This window comes from Gymnodraco acuticeps, unplaced genomic scaffold (assembly GCF_902827175.1).
Source record: "Gymnodraco acuticeps unplaced genomic scaffold, fGymAcu1.1, whole genome shotgun sequence".
In the NCBI taxonomy this organism is placed as follows: Eukaryota; Metazoa; Chordata; class Actinopteri; order Perciformes; family Bathydraconidae; genus Gymnodraco; species Gymnodraco acuticeps.
The window spans coordinates 32,860-39,217 of NW_022989996.1; the positions used below are offsets into that span (position 1 = coordinate 32,860).

Consider the following 6,358-nt stretch of genomic DNA (forward strand, 5'->3'; position numbering starts at 1 on the left):
ACAATTTGTCAAAAATCTCAGTGCACTGTGATACGCAGCATCTAACTTGCTCAGGTAATTGGCAGGTGCATTCATATATAACAAATCACCATAATCCAGCACAGGTAAAAAGGTCACAGTGACTAGCCTTTTCCTGGCCTCAAGCGAGAAACAGGACTTATTTCTGTAAAAGAAACCTAGCCTAACCCTCAGCTTTTTAAGCAGGTTATTGACATGAAGTTTAAAAGTGAGACAGTCATCAAGCCAGATACCCAAGTATTTGTAACAGGTAACCACTTCAAGTTGTATTTCTTGCGTAGTTACAATATCCAAAGCAGTCTCTAGTGTATTTTTAGCTTTAGCTTTAGAAAAGAGCATTACCTTGGTTTTATCCACATTTAAAAGAAGCTTAAGCTCAGAGAGCTGAGCCTGAATAATGTTAAAAACAGCCTGTAATTTAACAACAACCTCGTTAATCGAGGGACCTGCACAGTACATAACGGTATCGTCCGCATAAAAATGTAAGGTTGCTCCTTCGACATTTTCACCTAAACTATTAATATAGATAGAGAATAATAGCGGACCTAAAACTGAACCTTGTGGTACACCATTAGTGATGTTTAACCACTCAGAAGACAGCCCATCAAACTGAACACATTGGGATCTTTCAGAGAGGTAGTTTACAAACCACCCTACTGCATGGCTGGACATGCCTATACTGACCAGCCTTTGCTTCAAAATGCAATGATCGACAGTATCAAAAGCTTTGGATAGGTCAACAAATAGAGCTGCACAACTCTGCTTATTATCTAAAATACTCGTAATATAATTTACCACTTTCATTGTGGCAGTGATGGTGCTATGTTGCTTTCTGAAGCCTGACTGATGTTTAGACAGGATGTCATTGTTACATAAAAACTCCTTTACCTGTTCACTCACTAAGCGTTCAAGAACCTTGGCCAGAACTGACAACTTAGAGATGGGTCTATAATTGTTTAATAAGGTGGCCTCCCCTCCTTTTAGTAGTGGCAGGACATAAGCTGACTTCCATACTTTTGGGATTTTGTTCGTGCTGAGGGAGAGGTTGAAAAGAGTAGTAAGAGGTGGAGCAATAAAATCTGCAGCTATCTTTAAAAAGAAAGGTTCTACGTTGTCCGGACCAGCCGGCTTTTTAGGATCTAGCTTGGTTAAGACTTCACGAACAACATCAACAGTAAAAGGAGTAAAACTGAAATCTTTAATTCTGGTCTACTTAAAAAAACAATGTCAAACTCTTTAGCAGTGTGTGGAACCTTGGGTGTCCGAACATGCAACAATTACCCCCTCCTTTATCAAGGATTTAAAACAGAAGCAATTTTATATTTCCATCTTAAAGCCCTCCTATGGTAATAACTATGCTACAATGGTGAAATCAACACTTTAGATTGGAATTGTATATGTGGCTTGGCACCAGCTCTCCCTTTAACATTATTCATACAAATAAAGATTTGTCTTATCCTTTTAATGGATCACTACTTTATTCACACGTGAATAAAAATCTCTTAAAGAATGATTTGTTAACATGATGAAAAGATTGAAGAATATGGTTCATGTCTTCCCCTTTATCCCTCAGTGTGTTTTAGGATGATTCTCATTTTACTTTAATAGTTTCCTCTTTACTGCTATTTTTAATTTACCAATTGATTAATTCATGGTTAATACATCTTTCTGTCTTTACGTATTTATGAAGTTAATTCAAGTTATTTAAATGTGCGTTTTGTGAATAAGTGTGTTTATGTCTAAACTCACACATTCCCGTTCTCCTTTTCTCCTCCCCTGGTTTTCTCAAGCCGTGACCCCGGCCTCCTCACTTCTAATCGACCATGCCAACTCCTCTGATTCTGTCTTCTCTTCAGTCCATCAGCTGTTGAATCCATCCGCTGTAACCCTTTGAGGCAGCCCTTGGCCCAGTCACTTCTGCGGCCCCCATCATGCCCCTGTTGTTGCACTGCTTTGCATTTCATCTCCTCCTTTACAGTCTCTCTGCTGTTTTTAATGGAGGGCGGATTCTGCTCTCATGTCCCACACTCTGCTCTGGTGCCAAATCTCGTGGCTCAGCTTGGAACTTCATGCCCTGTCTGAGGGGCTGATGAGAGTATCTCTCTGTATGTCAGCATGCCGTTTGGTTCTGGATGCCACAGGTGGAGATAGTTCTGGCTGCAGTTCTGGATGTAGTCTTGTTGTTGTTGCAGCTCTGGTTCTCTGTCTGTTCGATGGAGAAGGAGGAGTCTCCTGTTGGGTTAGGTCTTTTGTCTGTTTGGAGGGTCGGGATCGTAGCCTTTCTAACTCAGAGGGGGAGTCAAGGTCCCGGGACGCATTACCTATAAGTCTAGCACACTGATGTTAAATAAATCCAACCCTTTCCACTCTGTCTCTTTCTAATCATACTATCTGTCTTAGTTGTTAAATGCCATCTAAACAACATAATTAATGTATACTAATGATATTACAAAAACTCACTCTAAAATTGTTTCATCCATTGCTACATATTTACCCAACACAACTCTGAAATACTTACATGTTTCCAGCATCACATATTCCACACACTACGAAAAAACATCTCCATATTTTCTCTCATTTTAAATCCCACTGTTACTTCGAACCATAGTAAACCTGCAGAGCACACCAATCGGATCACAGTAATGAAATTTGAATCAAGTGTAGGCCTATGTCTACTTTCCACCATACTTATTACTTTTGCTGAACATTTATTTATATTGTCTAAATTCCTTGTCTATGATGTGCAAACAGTTCGAGTGTAAAATGTGTTTTTCACAATGTATTTACACTACAGATTCTTGAGTTTACTCATCTCCTGGTGCTGTCGTTGTAAAAAATGTTCAATTCCTTGTTGTTTTGTACCAGTTTTCCAAAATCAGTTCTAACTGCCGTGCCGTTTCTGGAAAGGTGGCGGTACGGCTACACAATGTGTAAGAAGGTGCCAACATGTTCCTTTTTTAACTTTGCTTTTATTTATCTGACTTAATTAATATGTGTTCACTTGTATTAATATACTGGGCTATTGTCGTTGTTACTATTAACGTGCTTCCCGTCTTCAATACCGGCCAGCAATGTAATGATTAAAGTCTAAGCTCGAAGCTAAACCATATAAAAATGTCAAGGGTGTGATACCCCCTTTCAGCCACTAAATGGCAGCAGCAGACCACAAATGAGCTTCACTCTTCTGAGTGCCTTTTTGAGCCCCGCAGACAATTGCTCACACAGGTATTTCAGGTAAAAATCACACAGATGTATTCGCCGTACAGTTTGTCCAGCTTTTATAATGTGATGTTTATTTCACACGTTAGCTTTTCAAATTAAGTTTACAGACAAAGGGAAACGCTCTCCCTCGATTTAACATATAACAGACCTCTGGCTTTTAGCTTTCAGCCTTGGTCTGTTATTTAACCCCAGTTTTAAACGGCGACCCGATCTAAAATATCGAGTTTCCAGGTTTTGTCGTGCAGGAATCGAACCTCGCAACCAACAAACTGCACCGTCTCCACGCCACTCAGGAATAAACTACCTGTAGATCCGCGCCAAACTGCTTGGTCTGTTATTTAACCCCAGTTTTAAAACGGCGACCCGATCTAAAATATCGAGTTTCCAGGTTTTGTCGTGCAGGAATCGAACCTCGCAACCAACAAACTGCACCGTCTCCACGCCACTCAGGAATAAACTACCTGTAGATCCGCGCCAAACTGCTTGGTCTGTTATTTAACCCCAGTTTTAAACGGCGACCCGATCTAAAAGATCGAGTTTCCAGGTTTTGTCGTGCAGGAATCGAACCTCGCAACAACAAACTGCACCGTCTCCACGCCACTCAGGAATAAACTACCTGTAGATCCGCGCCAAACTGCTCTATTTACGTTATGCAGGACTTTCCGTCTACCTGGCGATAAACGTTTACGTTTTGTATATAACTTTCCTAACATAGTAAAATATGCATTGTATATTCCATTTAAACTTTAAAAACACTGTGAAACGCCTACAGACAATCCTAAAGTTTTAGCGTATCCAATTACAGACAGTCGATTTTCATAACAGGCGTCTGCGTACCTTTATTTGTAGAGTTGTGCAGGGCCCTGCCGATTGTCTGAGATGTTTGAAAGCGTTTGTTCCCGACCCATTCCGGTCGTCTGGATTCTTCTTCAGCTTCGTTATATCTGGCACGTCGAGGTCACCACTTGTTAGAGATTTAAAGGGATAACTGGTCCGCTTTTCAAATCTCCGCGCGTCCCTATCAAGCTGGTTATAATACAGGAAGGAATCCAGAGCTACCAAGTAACCGTTAAACAATAATCTACTTTAATGGTAATATGACAATGCAATACAATCAATACAGTACAAATGTAATACAAATTACCTTTGGGATCCCGAATTTACCTGCACGTGTGCCAGCCAGAGGAAAAAGAGACTGAACACAGCGTGTGTCTCTGTGTTTATACTTTCTAACAATGGGAGTAGTTATCTGATCCGCCCTTTTGGACCTCCTTGATTGGATCACAAATACCTCAGATCTTAGTTATCTGATCCGCCCTTTTGGACTTCCTTGATTATATCACAAACACCTCAGATCTTAGGTTTCCCCAATCACTGTAGCTCAGTTCCATTATCTCTAGATCTAAGTTGAATGCAAATCAATACATGCTCTCACCTTCCTTTGTCCTCAAAAACATATGTCAACAGGCCCCAAATCCAGCTCACAGTTTTACACAAATTATTTCCCATTTTAAGCTTATTCATAGTTTGCTAACATGAATACATACAAATATTTCACTACAACCCTCACCTATGGTCATGAAGGATGGGTCATGACCAAAATAACGAGATTGCGGATACAAGCGGCCGAGATGGGTTTTCTCAGCCGGGTGGCTGTCGTCTCCCTTAGGGATAAGTTGAGAAGTTCAGTCATCCGGGAGGGACTCGGAGTTGAACCACTCCTCCTTCACGTCGAAAGGAGCCAGTTGAGGTGGTTCGGGCACCTAGTAAGGATGCCACCTGGGCGCCTCCCTAGGGAGCTGTTCCAGGCACATCCAGCTGGGAAGAGACCGAGGGGTAGACCTAGGACCAGGTGGAGGGATTATATATCTTCGCTGGCCTGGGAGCGCCATGGGATCCCCCAGTCAGAGCTGGTTGATGTGGCCAGGGAGAAAGAAATAAAGTTTGAGGGCTCTCTGCTGGAACTGCTACCCTCCATGACCCGACCATGGATAAGTGGGAGAGGATGGATGGAAAACCAATTAAATGCATAGTGCATGGACCGAGAAGGACAAACAAATCAACGTAACACTGTAATATTACAGATCAACAACACAGATACGATTCTCATTTATTCATTTTATATACATTTTATTACATTTTATTTATATAATTAAATCCATTTTGTGTTTGTTTTACACATCTGAGTGTGCCAGGGTATTCTCTGAATACCTTGAAGGCCCTGACGGTTCGCTACTGGGATATATCATATTTCTTAAGTGTTATTATGGGAGAATTACTATTCTTGTGGTACTACTGTCTTATTGGGCCCACATTGAGCAGAGCACATTAAGATCAAAACTCATGTACAACAACTTCCTTACTTGCAATAAATAAGCACCAATTAGAGGGTTGTTCAGGAAAAACTCTCAACTAATGGCCTATTACTTGTAGAATCTGGTCATGTAGAATAAGGCATTAATAAGTGTTTTATAATGGCTAATAAAATACCAATATACTACTAATATGCATGTTAATTAACAACTAGTTGATGGTCAATCTGTGTACCTTTAATATAAAGTGTTACCAAAAGTTCTTATTGCAGCTTAAATTTAGCTAGCAGTGTTCTGAGCAGCTTCAGGCTTTGTTTTCAAGGCAGTAAATCAGTCAAGGAATTAATATTTAAACTGGCTTCCTGTTAGATCAACCTGACTTCCTTTTAAAGTATACTCTCTCACAACCAGTACAATGTCCTCTCACATAAACTGTCATAAGCCCTCAAAAACACAAGCATAGTCTGTCACATACACTATCATTCTCTCTCTCTCTCTCACACACACACACACACACACACACCACACACAACACACAACACAACACACCACACACACACACACACACACACACACACACACACACACACACACACACACACACAAACACACACTAAACTCTCATACTACAATTACTCTCTCACATACACTATCATTTTCTCACACACACACACACTACTATACCCTCATACATACTACAATTCCTCTCTCACATACTGTACACTATCATTCTTTCTCACACACACTACTATACCCTCATACATACTACAATTCCTCTCTGACATACACTATCATTCTCTCTCACA

The 6,358-nt window shown here is 40.6% G+C and overlaps 1 long non-coding RNA gene across 1 annotated transcript; it reads right to left on the minus strand.

The window, feature by feature from the left end:
• Positions 1-2,991: 2,991 nt before the first annotated feature.
• LOC117544094 lies at positions 2,992-4,681 on the minus strand. The gene is made up of 3 exons (XR_004568649.1): positions 4,385-4,681; positions 3,652-4,204; positions 2,992-3,494 (listed from the first exon to the last, which is right to left on the minus strand). It is a non-coding gene; the product is annotated as an uncharacterized LOC117544094 (long non-coding RNA).
• Positions 4,682-6,358: the final 1,677 nt, after the last annotated feature.